General features: G+C 48.4%; 1 pseudogene; it reads right to left on the bottom strand.

Annotated features, from left to right (window-relative positions):
• Positions 1-9,738: 9,738 nt before the first annotated feature.
• Positions 9,739-14,777, bottom strand: LOC128821267 (RELT-like protein 1; annotated as a pseudogene).
• Positions 14,778-15,110: the final 333 nt, after the last annotated feature.

Here is a 15,110-nt window from a genome sequence, read left to right on the forward strand (position 1 = left end):
ATAGTGGAACTTCTTTCCATGTTTTTATGAGAACCCTGTCCCCTGGCTGTATCTTATGTATCGAGAAGCCAAGGGGGCTGTGCTGCATGATTACTCCCTGCTTTCACAATTCCTCAAGATTCTTATTTAATGCTATCAGGTATGGTTGTATTTGCCCATCCTCTAATCTCGGATGCCCTACAGGCATACCATGGGTATAAGGCATCCCATATAACATTTCAAAAGGTGAAAGCCCCATTTTGGAATGAGGCATAGTTCTTATGTTTAATAAGGCCAACGGGAGACATTTTATCCATGACATTTTTGTTTCTAACATTAGTTTGGCTAATTGGGCTTTCAATGTCCGATTCATCCTTTCAACTTACCCAGAACTCTGAGGGTGCCACGGGGTGTGATAATCCCATTTGATACCTAAGGTATCTGCCAATTGTTTAATGATCTTTGAAGTAAAATGTGTTCCTTGGTCCGAATCAATGTAGCTTGCTGACCCATATTGAGGTATAATTTCCTCTAATAAGTACCTCGATACTGTTTGGGCTGTAGCCCTGGAGCTTGGAAAAGCCTCCACCCAGTGGTTTAGTTTGTCTACTATGACTAGTAAAAATTTGTATCTCCTGACCTTAGGTAGATCAGTGAAATCTACCTGGATTCTTTCAAAAGGTCGGTAAGCTGCTGGGTGACTCCCCAGTGTTAGTGTCCAGGAGTTTGCTCTATTTATTTTTTTGCAGATTATGCACCCTGTACCTCTTGCTTAGCCAGTTCATATATCCCTTTACAGCCAAAGAATCTCAGGAATTGCTCGGCTAGTGCTTGGGCCCCCCAGTGTGTTTGTTGGTGCAATCTCCTTAGAATCTTCCTAGTGTATTCTTTTGATAGCAATTCCCTCCCATCTGGCAACTTCCACTTACCTCCTTCCAGACGCCCCCCAATCTTTTGATAATCCTCTAGCTCCTTTTTGGAGGGTCGGGGGCGGGGGAATTCCTGGGTTTCCTCTTTTTCAACATCCAGGATATTCACCTTTAACAAAGCTGCACTTTTTGCCTCTTTGTCGGCTAAGTTGTTCCCCCAAGTTCGGAACTGCACCCGGCCTGGTGTCCTTTTACATGGACTACAGCAACTGCCTTTGGCCCTCTGATAGCTTTTAATATTTGTTTAATTATTTCTTCATGAATTAGCCCCTTCCACGGGTATTTAGCAGTCCCCTTTCCTCCCAAATTTTCCCAAAGGTATGCACTACCCCAAATGCGTATTTGGAATTAGTGAAAATTGTCCCCTTTTTCCCTTCAAATCCCAGCAATACCCTGTATACAGCATATAGCTCACAGGCTTGAGCCGACCACCCTGCATTCAGGGGTCCGGACTCCACCACCCTTCCCGTTTGCCCATCAATGACCGCATATCCTGACTTTCTTTTGCCTTCTACTACCCTTGCAGAACCGTCCATAAACCATTTTTCCCCTTCCTCGAGCTCTTCTTCCTCTAAATGCGGTCTTATTTTGGTCTGTAGTTCTACCATCTCAGCACAATCAGGGGACAGGTCTCCTGGAGCGTCCCCAAATAGGAATCGGGCCGGGTTTTGTGCCGGGGTGGTTTTTAGCTCCAAGTTGTGGGAATGAATTAAAATGGCTTTGTATTTCAGAAGCCTAGCGTCTGTCAGCCACTTGTCAGCTTTTTGCTGTAAAATGCTTCTTACATTGTGGGGGGAGTAGATGGTCAATGAAGCCCCGAATGTTACCTTTTTGGCTTCTTCTACCAATATTGCCACGGCCACAATTACTTGTAAGCAAGTGGACCACCCCCTGCTGACAGGATCCAGGAGCTTGGATAGGTATCCAACCGGTTTCTTGGCCCCTGCCCAGTCCTGGGTTAGAACTCCGTGGGCAGTATGATTGCTAACATCTACAAAAAGCTGAAAGGGCCTTTTTACATCAGGGAGACTCAATACAGGGGCTGACATGAGGGTTTCCTTTAATTCCCTGAAGCCTTCTTCATCTTGTTCGGTCCATTTGAGCCTATTTGTGGTAAGTTTGTCATAGAGAAACCTTACTGTATCCTTCAATCCATTGCCTGCAATAACCCAAAAGTCCCAGCAACTGCCTAACTTCCCTTTTTGCTTTTGGGGGAGGCAGTGCAATTATCCCAGCCACCCGGTCTGGATTTAATTTCTTTTTCCCTTATGTTAACCAGTGCCCTAAGTATTTTACTTCGGGCTCCGTGAATTGTAATTTAGACTTTGAAACCTTCAATCCCCATTTTCCCAGGAAATTGAATACAGTTATAATTCCCATTCGTACTTCCTCTTTGTTAGGACCAGCTACCAATAAATCATCCACATACTGTAATAGTTTGGTCCCAGGAATTGGCACAAATTCGCTAAGCAATCTTTCAAGGGCTTGACCAAAAAGATTAGGTGAATCCACAAACCCTTGAGGGAGGGAAGTCCACCTTAATTGTTGTTTTCTTTGTGTGTCCGGGTCCTCCCATTGGAAGGCAAAGAAATCCCGGCTCCCCTCGGCTAGGGGGCAAGTCCAGAAGGCGTCTTTTAAGTCAATCACACTATACCATATATCTTCTGGGGAGATATTATTCAATAAAGTATACGGATTAGAGACCGTGGGAAATAAGGTTTTTGTTCTTAGATTTACTGCTCTTAAATCTTGTACCAATCGGTAACTACCATTAGGTTTCTGAACTGCCAGGATAGGTGTATTATGTCTTGACATGCAAGGTTCTAATGTGCCTCTCTTTATTAAATCCTCGATTATCGGTTTCAATCCCTTTCTTCCCTCTAAAGGGATGGGATATTGTTTGATCCTTATGGGATTCTCTCAATTTCGATGTGAATTGGTTCCATGTCTAATTTTCCAGCTTCCCCCGGAGTGTGCCAAACCCTGGGATCAATCTTTTCCTCATCCTCAGTGGTTAGCTTATATAAACTTACCATGAGTTTTGAGTCCTTTGCAATTATGCTTATCCCTAGCACCACCATCAGGTCCCTTCCCAGTAAATTGTATTCTGTTTCTTCTACTAATAAGATGTCCCCCACACAGATTTTATTTTCAGATTCTATTTCTATGTCCCTCAAGACGGGGACCTGAAAGGGTTCCCCTTTTGCCCCAATTACTGTCATAGAATCCTGACCTTTTGTACACCTGAGAGGTAGATGCTGGACTGTGGTTTTTTCTGCTCCTGAATCAACCAAAAAAATCAACTCCTGCTTTTGGGGTCCAGCCTTTAATTTTGTCAAGGGCTCTCCAGATGTTCGCGACCCCAAATTATAAAGCCCCTGACACCTCTAATCTTCCTGAAAAATCATTCATCTTTCATCCTTTTTTTACAGTCCCTCTTGACATGTCCTCTTTTCTTACAGTAAAAGCATTCAGGGGCACTTACCTGTTTGTCCTTCCTTTGTGTAGGTCCTGGCTTTCCCTGGGGCTTTCGAGCCTGTGCCGGCTTTCCCATTGTTTGGGCTTGCTCTTGTTTGTTTGCTTCACTGACTGCTGCTACCAACACCTTGGCTTGTGTCTACTGGGATGGAGCTTCCTCTCGCAGAGGGTCTGTTCCTCAGGTTTCCCTCTGCCGGAGAAGCTTTTAAGGTGGTAGTGAAGGAAAGGAGTTGGTTCTGATGGAGGGTTTTAATCCAGAGCTTTTATTCTGGCCCACAGGCTTCTGAATCCAGCAACTGCTCCAACAGAACTCGTGGACCGCGTGGTTGCTCTCCCTTTTACCTGGGGGAGGGTCAGAGGGAAGGGACCAACCAGGTATGGGAGAGGAGGGCTCAGGGGACAAAGGACACCTGGATGGCCCAATGCCCCCCGGGGGTGGAGGACATCTTTTGAATCTGCCCAATCACTCGATGCCCTTCTGGAATTCCAGGAGTGACAGACAGTGCTCGGCAGGGGTCAGGGTGGGGAAAGGAGGAGTGATTGACACACCTGGGAGGAAATCTTTGGGGAGAAACCCGGGGTTCGGGGGTAAACCATGAAATCACACTGCAACATCTCCCCCTTGTTTTGTTTAAAATGAAGAGGACTGGGTTTGGGGGGCAGAATGCTCGCCAAACCACGGTTGGCAAGTTGGTTCCTTTCCTTCAGGAGGGTCAGTATTTTCAACTGAGGCTTCCAGGTCATCCATTGGAGCACTAGGGGCTTCCAAATTGGTAGAGTTCAGGAGGGGAAGATGAGCTTGAAATTAACTTGTCAACCATTTGCTTGATTAGCCCAAAAACAATGCTAACAACTGCAATAACTAGAATAAAGAGTACTAAAACCACAGTTTTCAGAATAGATCAAACCAGCCCGAGAGTCTTCCAGCCCACATGGCGGAAGAGAAGGTGTCAATAGACACATGCACATACTTGAGTCGACCGAACTCGGCAATGTGAGTAACATCTGTTTGCCAAAGCTGCAAGGCCTTTAGGCCTCTGGGGTTCACCCCCGCCGGTAAAGGTGCAGCAAACCCATGACAGTCAGCGCAAGAGCTGACAACGTCACAAGCTTCGGTTGACGTCAAATTGAATTGCTTCTGCAAAGTATGTGCGCTTTGGTGAAAAAAATCATGCGACGCTTTGGCTTGTGCAGTCCTGTCAGGCTGAGGCGCCACCCATGCAGGGTTAACCAACCTGTCAGCCCTGGCGTTACCTTCTGTTATGAAACCTGGTAAAGTGGTGTGACTCCGCATGTGCAGGATGTAGTATGGATGAACCTGGGTTTGAATTGAGCACCACAAGGCTCTCAACAATTGAAACAAAGCTGCACTGTTGACTTCTTTCAGCAGTGAGCAATCCAACTGCTTGGATTGCTTATGTCTGCGCCATAAGCAGAGTCAGTGACCAAATTCAAAGGCACCTGAGAAAATTTCTGAAATGCCATAGCAACAGTTTTCAGCTCAACCAATTGGGCTGAGCTGGACACGTGTCCTAACACTTGCCATCCAGACTCATCCTTCCAGGTCACAATGGCCTTTCCCATTTTTCCCGAACCATCGGTGAAGACAGTGGGTCCCTGCACTGGCAGTCGACTGTTTCTCGGTCGTAAGGACAGACTGGTTGTTTTTGCCAGTTGCAGCAATTTGTGACTGGGCAGATGATAAACAGTTTGCCCTAAAAAGTTCTGCAGCGCGCTTTGCAAAAGAAGGCTATTAATGAAACCCCATTCAAAAGTGTCCCGCTCCACTGGAAGAACAATGCTCGCGGGATCAGCTGCCATCAATTGCAGACACTGATGATGGCATTTGATTATCAACTGGGCAAACAAATCAAGCAGCAAGGATGCTGTCTTTTTGGGTTGATGGGGCAAAAAGACCCACTCCAAAATGTGCGAAGGATCAGGCCATTTGTCATTCCATTGACCAATGACACCTGTGGGATGGTTGTCTGGATAGATAATAAAGACAGTGATATCAATGGAAGGATCTACTGATGAGCAGAAAGAGCTTGGACCTCCTCCAGCGCTTGTTGCGCTTCAGGAGTCAATTTCTGAGGTGAATTCAGATCCGGGTCCCCCTTTAACAGGTCGAACAGTGGGGACATCCACACTGTGGTCAGTCCCAGATAGGGACGTAACTGTAAAGGCAAACTTTGGCTTGTTATCAGGATGCAAAGGCATTGTAAAAAAACAATCCTTAGATCAATGATCAAGATTTCCCATCCTGCGGGGAGCGTGGTAGGTGAGGGCATACCAGGCTGCAATGCCCCCATACTCTCCATGACTGCATTAACTTTCTGGAGATCTTGTAACAGCCTCCACGTCCCCAACTTTTTCTTAATTACAAAAACAGGAGTGTTCCAGGGACTGGTAGAAGGTTCAATGTGTCCCTGGCAAAGCTGATCCTGAACTAAATCATTATGGGTGACTAATGTTTCATGTGGTAGGGGCCACTGGTTCTCCCAGACAGGTCTGGTCACCAGCCACCGTAAAGGCAGCATAGGATATTCTGCGCCCTTCTGTGCAGTGACCCCTATCAAAAACCCGTTCTGATCCGTACCCCCCAGGCCGCCAGCACATCCCGCCCCCAAAGAGTGATTGGAGCTGCAGTAACATAGGGCCGAACCTTAGCGGTCTGCCCTTCTGGATTTTTGATCAACACGGCCTGCCGGCTCAGAAATGTCTGTGCTGCACCCCCCAACCCTTCAATGGCCGCTCCCACAGAGTCCAAAGGCCACTTAGGAGGCCACGCAGAAGAGGAGACGACTGTCACGTCGGCTCCGGTGTCAATCAAACCTTGCAGCAGAATCCGAGGCGGACTGGCACCTGGTAAAATCACGGAGCACGTCATCTGCGGACGGTCAGCAGAAATGATCGCAGACCAGAAGACTTGCAGTAGTCCCATGGGTCTGAAACCACCATCTTGACACATCTGTTGGTCTGTCCTGGGAACACATGACTTGAAAGGCACAAGTTGAGCAATGCGGGTCCCTGCCAGAATAATGATGGGGGGGGAGGGTGTGGAAACCATGGCACAAATTTGGCCTGTAAAATCAGAGTCAATGACACCCAGGTGCACAAAGATTCCCAAAAGGGTAGTACTAGATCGTCCTACCAACAGTGCATTCAACCCATGACCTAAAGGCCCGAATGCATTCAGAGGAACCTTACGCAAATTGCTAGAATCTAAGATGACTGCTGCTGCAGTGTGTACATCCACCCTGGCAGAGCCGCAGGTGCTTGCACTGAGCTGGCTGAGACACCCTGTGCTGGTGCCATGCCCTGGGGGATCACTTGTGTCGGTGCGCAGTTCCCCTGTGCGCTCTTTTCCTTGTTTCCCGAACCTGTCAAACATTTGGTGTTGGCATGGTAGGTAGATTTGCATTTGTTTGTAGAATGACCTGGCTTCCCACACCTGGAGCATAAGAAATTAGAATCTGCCCCTTTTCTTATTTTTGTCCCCTGTGCCTGCTTGCCTTTCTTTTTGCCCTTCTTGCGCCAACCAGTCCCTGAGGACGGCAGGCCTGCCTGCAAGGCTGCTGCCAGAATAGACATTTTATGGTCCACAGTACCAACCTTGGAACAAGATTTGACCATGTCTGTCAATGATGGGTCACCTGGCAGCGCATTTATGATTTTTCTGCAGTCATCATTTGCGTTGTCCCTTGCTAAAGTTTTGCATAAAACCTGCCTCAAATTTTCATCCTCAATCTGCTTCTCCAAAGTGGACACAAGCTTTTCAACAAACGGCAAAAACAATTCTTTGGCTCCCTGATTATCTTCACATATCGTGGCCTGGGAGCGGCTGTCTCCATGGTTTTCAGCGATGCTGCAAAGCCTACCTTCTGGGCCTTCTGAAGTAGGAGAGGAACCCAGGTAGCCTGAAGATCAGGATTAGAAAAGGCATTTTGTCCCATGAGCACATCCACCCCCACACAGGATCTAGGATCCATCTGAGGGAAATGCGCATTTTCAGCCATGACCCTTTCGGCCAGCCTCCTCCAATTGTTCATAAAAACGTCAAACTGCACAGATTGGAACAACACAGAGGCCAGATGTTTGCTATCATAGGGAGCAAGCAGGTCAGTGTTTATCACTCTGAGGACCTGCATCAGTGGAGCAGAGCCCAGCCCATATTTCACTACCTTATCTTGCAAATCCTGCACAACCCGCCAGGCCATAACATCGTGCTTGTCCTGTTGCTCCGAATTTGGGACTGCTTTGTGCACAGGAAAGGCCTGAAGTGTACGTTGCGGTGAAGCATTGTCACCTCGATCCCCCTGTGCCACTTCCCGAGAGGCCAGAGGGATCAGCTGACCGCTAACTATGGTTTTCCTCTTCCTGGATTGGTGGGTTCAAGACCGCACCACCAGGCTTGCCCACCTGCTCTATCAAAATCTAATCACAAGCTTCCAAAGCCCGTTCTCTAACTGCTTCCCAAAAGCAGCAGGGATATGACTCCTGGGATGGGGCGAGCGGGACAGTCTGCGATCCGCAGGGGAAGGTGGGCTGGTGGGAGGCACCGAGGCAGGAGAAGCGGCTGTTGACTGTGAAACAGAAGAGCCAGGCACAGCCTCCGAGCCCACAGCTTCCAGGATGGGGAGGGCAGTCGCCAGTGATGGGGCGAGGACCGGAGCCTTGACTGGCAGCTCAGTGGATGCTCCCATCGCAGGCGGCGGCACAAAGGGATCAGCCGCAGCCTGCGACACAGCTGCAGTCATCGGAGGCACAAACGGTGCAGGCTGCTGGAACACAGCAGGCAGTATGGGCACTGAAGCCAGAGCAGATGGAGCGAGAGGCAGAGCTGCTGCTGCTGCTGGAGCGGCAGGCTCCATAGTCGATAGTGAAGGAGCCTGAGGGGCAGCAGCCCCCACTGTGTCACGGGCTGCAGTCGGCACTGGCCCTCCCACCAAGTGCAATCCTGAGAGCGGGGGCAGCAGTGGCTGAAGGAGTGAAGCCGCCTGCTCAACAAATGGGTGGTCTTCAGTTCGTGGCAGCGGAGATGGAAAAACCCCTGGCAGCCACCCAGGCTGCGGAGCCCTGGCCGGGCTGGGGTCGCCCTGTGCAACCCCTGAAATGTCAGGTGTGCTGAAACTGATAGTTGTGACAAAGGCACCCTGGCTGCTGCCTGAAAGGTGGATGACGTCACGGTGCCGCACTCAAGGCAGGGTGAGTCTGCCCAGCCGACTGTGGCGTGGGCTGCTGTGCGACCAGCAGCCGGTCAGTTGGCAAAGGATATTTCAGCTGAACATAGTCTTGGGGATGGGGATACTTGGGCTTAACGTAACTTCCTGGCAACATATAAAGTCCATGGAGCGTCCTGGTGTCTCTTGTGGCCCCATGCTGTGCCGGGGCGGGGCTGGGTACCACCCTGCCTGCCTCTTGCCCACTGAATCCCAAAACGCCGCTATATACCGAAACGGCATCTTCGCTTCCCGATAGTTCCCAGTCAGAATCTCTGCCTCTCGGGGTCTCGCCCCATAGGGCCGTGTAGATGCGCCCCCAGACTTTGAACAGTGAGGACGCTATTGCGTCCCCCTTTTTCGACTCCGTCATGAGGCAATGACCCAAGTCGTGCCAAATTCTCTGATCCAAGGCACGTCTGAGATCCACAGAAAATCCATGGTCCCAGGCCCAACCCAGGAGTCCAACGAGCTCGGCATCAGACACTGGGACCCCCAGCTGAGGGATATAACCCTGCCAGGAGGACAGAACCAGCCATTCAGCCGTAGAAAGTTGGTTCCCCATTTTCAAGGAAACCATCCCTCAGCAGACAATTTAACATCTGCATGTAACTGAACCAGTCTCTACTTTGAGGTACCCTGCACAGAGTTTGAGGGCTTATGTACTAAAGGCACAGATGCAGATTTGGCTGACATAATTATGTATGTTTCACTTGGCTACAAGCAGTTAGATTAAAAGAATAATTTCATATTTCAAAGGCTGGCTTTTACCTTCAGCTAACACTAGTCAATTTTGGAGCGAGCAGAACAGAGAAGAAAAATCCAGACGGACCACTGGGGTGAATGCAGTTTATCGATGAGGTAATCATATTACTCTTAATATTGAGCTTGTAAATGCTTGTCTAAGTACAAAAATAGTTTAAGACTTGATAAAGCTTTTACCTTTTCTGTCCAAAAACTTGCCAATGTGTTTTCTTTCCAAGATGAAGCCATTCATTATGATGTCCACACAGCTCAACAGCATTTAAGTGTCTAAATCTCACTATTTTACTGGTCAAAAACCATTAAGTGTTTAACCTTGCAGGAATGACATCACAGAACTTGTAAAATCCTACATTGCCATAAATACATTTTCTTAAATAGCATGCATCTCTTGGGAGTTTTCAGTTTTCTCCAAAGTGCTTGCAGACAATCTTCTTCTAAAAGTTCCACCTTTACTCTGAGCTTCTCCTCTCTTGCATTTCCTGCTTTGCAGGTGTGGCAGGTGCTTCACTCATGTCCTGTTTCGCAGGCATGGCAGGCATCTCACCATTGACACTCTCCATGCCACTAACGGACATCAAGCTTTTCCTCTCTTTGGAGTTTGATTTGTGATCCACTTTTGTGACTCGAAATCTTCCCACAGAAAGGACTGTAACTTCTCCAAAAGACTTCTTCTGTTCTCTTTAGATTTTTGAGCTGGCTTTATAAGGTGCCATCGTTTGTGACTACAGTGAGTACAAACATCCTTTTCAACCACTCCTCCAACAGAATGGAAGTGGTGGGCTTTGCAGCTGTGTCTGAACAGAACAACATCAGGTGACAAAGGAGTCCCTGGACTCACTGGACTCTCAGGAGAGGTAGGAGATAATGGGCTTTCAGGTTCAAAGACAATGCATTCTGCTACCATGGCCTTTAACACATAAGCATTTGCTTAATTTTTCATGATGTAGTTAACAATTTGTCCCACAGTGTCACTATTCTCATGTATAGTTTCATTCATTTCTACTTTTTTATCAATTTTTTCTTCTTCTAGTTCTTCAGCTTCTGTTGTACAAAGGTATCCTTTTTTCTTAAGGATATGGCAGATAAGGATCCCCAAGAGACCCATGATGAAGAAAACAGGAACCAAAGCACATGCAATATACTCTAGGTGTTCAGCATTGCCATCATTGCCATCCATTTTAGTTGTCAAAGTAGTTGTCTGTAAGCCATGGCTTGACAAAACCTATGGAACCTCTCCATCTAAGCTGTAAAATATAGTCAACCTCAGACAAGTCTTTTGGTTCTAATCACTGTTACTCAGATACACAGGTGTTGTTTTTCGTTCTTTTCTCTCTCCAACTTCCTTGTTTTCGCCCGGTGACACTTTCCCGGGGCGCCGGCCAGGCGCTTCTGGGAGCAGCCGGAGAGAGAGAGGCAACAAACACCTTTGTGGGTTCATTAGATACGGACAGAGCTGTTTAGAGAGCGCAATCAAGACCGGGATAAAGAGACTCAAGAGATTGGACACTTGTGCAGTCCAAAGTAGGTTGTATTTGCCCGATCGCCGCACGTACAAGTGACAATGATCTGGGGTCCGGACAAAGGTTTTATAGGGGAAAATAAGAGATAAGGTGAAACCAATAGAACAATGTCCAGTGTGAATACATTATAGGTAAAATCCAATGGGAATAACTCCAGGGGGAAGGATGAATACACGTAAAAATACAGAATAGAAACTCCAGCTTTAGGTTTAGGAAATAGAAACTCCCATCTCAGATTCACAAAGCCTTTTTGCTCCATTTGCATAGCTGCACACTGCAACATCTCCCTCTTTTTTGTTTAATAAAATGAACGGAGCTTTGGGGGAAGGAGAAACTGCGGCTATCAAACTGCAGGGTTGTTTTGTTTTCCATCTTCCCACCATTCTCCTCCCGTGGTGGCAGCAGCAACTACAACAGGTGCGGAGGCTGCAAACTTGGAGGAAGCAATGTTAAAAGTGATTCGCTTTAGAATCCCAAATGATAGCAAAACTAAAAAGATTGCAACTACAAAATAACAAATGTCCTTTAGAAGGGACAACACCCACCCAGAAAGATCCCAGCCCTTAAACATGCCCTTGAACCAGTCCTCATTCTCCTGCTTTTCTGGAGCCAAATGAGGAGCAGGAATGTAGGAATTGACATCCTGCTAGTCTGAAAGAAAAATGAAATCATACAACAAGGTAAACTAACAATAAAAATTCTGCCAGTATAAAGGAAAAACAGGAATTAGGGTTGTCTTCCTCCCTTGCGGCGTTTCCTGTTTGACGCAACTGAGTCATCTGTGGGGTCTCCAACACCCCCCTGACCCACCCCATTTGTATCATCACGCAGGGTAGGTCTGCACTCCCCAATTAGTTTTTTTGCTGGTTGGAGAATTCGCCCCCCCTCTCCCTCCCCCCATGAGGAGGTGCTGTCCCCTGAAAGGGGCACTGGCTGATGAGATGGATTCCTCATTGCAGTAATAACACCTGCGTTTGGGAGGAGGAGAACTCGATGTTGGGGTTTCTGGGGTTGCTGATGTCGGAGCAACCACTTTTCCCTGAGGACTTTCCACCAAGTCCTCTGCCATCAGTGTGGCTTTTCTTGTGCACTCTTTGATGAGCCGATCCAGCGTAGGTGGAGGACACGCTGGAAGAGCCATGATGACTCACTGACAGGCATCATTTGCATTTGTGGTGACAATTTCAAACGTGATTTCATCTCGTGCTTCTTGCCCTTCCACCTTTTTCTCGACCGTATCTCTCACTCGATCAACAAAATCCATGAATGGCTCTGAAACAGATTGCTTGAGAGCCATATAAGGTATTATAGGTTCTTTTGAGGGCATACTAAGAAATGCCCGTTCTGCTGCGTCTTTTGTGAGATCCAACACTGGTTTTGGAATCCCTGCTGCCTGCTTTTGGGCTTTATTCCAGTCTTTTTCACCCACAAGATGCTCGAGGGTGGTCTCATCATCCTCTACATCTGTTGCATAATCGGGACTCTGCAAAATTCCTGGAAGAAGGTCTCCTGCAAACCTTTTCCAAGTTCTTTCCCACATTCTGTATTCTGATGGAGGGAGCAAGCAACTGAACAAGCGCTTTAAATCAGTGGGAACTAAGGTGTTAAAATTGAAAGTTGCTTTTAACATGCTCTTAAAAAAATCGCTTTTTTTTCCAAATTCACGTTTTGTTTTGCAGAGTTCCTTTATGCTTTCGTATGAAAGTGGTTCCCATCTGGGGTTTTGCCCTCTAGTGTTGTACAACACTGGTGCGAGAAACAAGGAATTTGAATCTCTGCCTGCTTTCTGTTTCCCAGCTTCGGCCTCCCTGCCTTTCCCGTCACCATGGGAACCAGAGGCCGGAGCTTGGGAAACAGGAGGAGCGGGGGCAGGGTCCGGAGGCTCGGGGGTGGAGGTTTGTGTGGGAGTGGCTGAGGTTGGTGATGCCGTGTGGAGCGGGGCGGGATCGGGTGGTGCAACCTCGAGGGGTGGAGCTGAAGGAACAACCTGGAGGGGTGGTGCTGTGGGCGGAGGCCTGCAATAACACTTGGGAGGGGTTTGGTCTGCCTCAAGAGAGGAGGAGGAGGGGTCAGGACAAAGGGAAGGAGGGTCAGGGACTGGTGTGGGGGGGGGGGGGGTACCTGGGAAGAAGGAGTTCCCGCCGTGCTTCTTTGTCCATCTGGTGATGAGAAAAAGACCCCCGCCACGCAGCCTCCACCATCTTGTGGCGGTTCGTCCCGTGGGGGATGAGGGAAGGGGTTAGAAGGAGTACAGCATTTTTGGGAACAGCCACAACTCTGAAAATAATCAGAAGAAGGTTTAGGAACAGAATTTTCAACAGAGCAATTAGCATTTTCAGACTGTGGGGGTCGGGGAGATGGGGGAACTAAAGCAGATGGGCTCTTTTCAGTTTCCCGCGTTTCCGGACTGTCTGCACCCTCTTTAACAATGTCATAAACTAACAAAAAGATCCTCATGAAACCCTTTTTCACTGAAGAATCTCCCTTCTTGGTGCCTTCTGTTAAAACTGTGACAACCCCCTTCCAAAAAACTTTCTGCCTCACATCCTGAGCTGAGACGTTTGGAAACTTTAAAATCAACCACTTTATGAACTTTTTCACAAAACTTTTAGAAAAACTTTCTCCTGACTCTGTCAGGGTTACTTTTACTTGGTAATAAATCTCTTTTTGCTGTTTGGACAACTTCCCACCCATGTTGCCCACCAGCAAGCCTCACCCGCCTGCTGCTGAAAAAACAAAGAAAAAAAAACTAAATAAGTCTAAAACCCGACGGCGGCACCCTGCATGCAGCGCGCTTGCGTGCCCTTTCCCTCCGCGGGAACGGGGTACCTCCACCCAGATCCACTAACCGGGGCCTTCCCGTGTTAATTTTGAATCTTACCGATCCGTCGACCCTTAAAAAAGGAAAAACAACAGCGGTTCTCGGTCTGAAGTCGTCTTCTGGGGTGTGCAGAAGCTGCGACCTCGCTCCGCTGGAAACCCGGAACCCGGCAGGAGCCAGAAGAGTTTCTCAGCGGCGATAGTGCTGCGGGGCTGAGCGGAGGGAGCGGAATCCCCCTCGGACTCGCCGTGGTCCAAGCGGCTTTTCCCGCCAGGTGGACTCTGGCGCAGGAGGTTCAACGGTGGCGGCGCCAGGGACCGTGTCTCCCACAGTGATGGCGGTGGAAATCAGCGTTTGGAAAAGCCCCAAACCAGAGCGCTATCTGCCGCGCTATGAAAACAGTTCCTGCATCAAAGCCACGCGTTCGGGCGCCACTTGTTGCTTTTCGTTCTTTTCTCTCTCCGACTTCCTTGTTTTTGCCCGTTCTGCTTTCCCGGGGCGCTGGCCAGGCGCTTCCGGGAGCTGCCGGAGAGAGGCAACAAACACCTTTGTGGGTTTATTAGATACGGACAGAGCTGTTTAGAGAGCGTGATCAAGACCGGGATAAAGAGACTCAAGAGATTGGACACTTGTGCAGTCCAAAGTAGGTTGTATTTGCCCGATCGCCGCACGTACAAGTGACAATGATCTGGGGTCCGGACAAAGGTTTTATAGGGGAAAATAAGAGATAAGGTGAAACCAATAGAACAATGCCCAGTGTGAATACATTATAGGTAAAATCCAATGGGAATAACTCCAGGGGGAAGGATGAACACATGTAAAAATACAGAATAGAAACTCCAGCTTTAGGTTTAGGAAATAGAAACTCCCATCTCAAATTCACAAAGCCTTTTTGCTCCGTTTGCGTAGCTGCACACTGCAACACACAGGTAGTGTTCTTTCACCTCAGCAATTGCTCAAGACAAATTACAGCACCAAGAGCAGAGCTGTTGCCCAGCCTGTCAGCCATCAGGCCCAGCATTGGCGCAGTCGGCGGGATCCCGCTGGTCGCTGCCAGAGCCATTCTCGACGCCTTGCCCACACTGATGCGTGTTGGCAGCAGGGCTGCTGCCGCCCTGCCCGGCCCAGCCCAGGATGTACTTACAACAAATTTGGGCCAAGTACTCTGCTGTTGTGGGTCATGGAGACAAAATGCCAGTCAGTGTCTTTCAGGTGGAGTGGTTCTGTCAGCTGTAACCTGGAAGGGTCATTGATAGAAGTTGTGGTTAGAATAGGTTCGCCTAAGTCATAGCAAAGGTTATTTGGTGTTGTGTCTGGTGGTGGACCAGCAGAAGTGGTCTTTGAAGCATCTGCTTCACTTAGAGAAATTGGGATGCTACCGTGCGCCCTTGGTTCT

Source organism: Vidua macroura, chromosome 37 (genome assembly GCF_024509145.1).
Source record: "Vidua macroura isolate BioBank_ID:100142 chromosome 37, ASM2450914v1, whole genome shotgun sequence".
In the NCBI taxonomy this organism is placed as follows: Eukaryota; Metazoa; Chordata; class Aves; order Passeriformes; family Viduidae; genus Vidua; species Vidua macroura.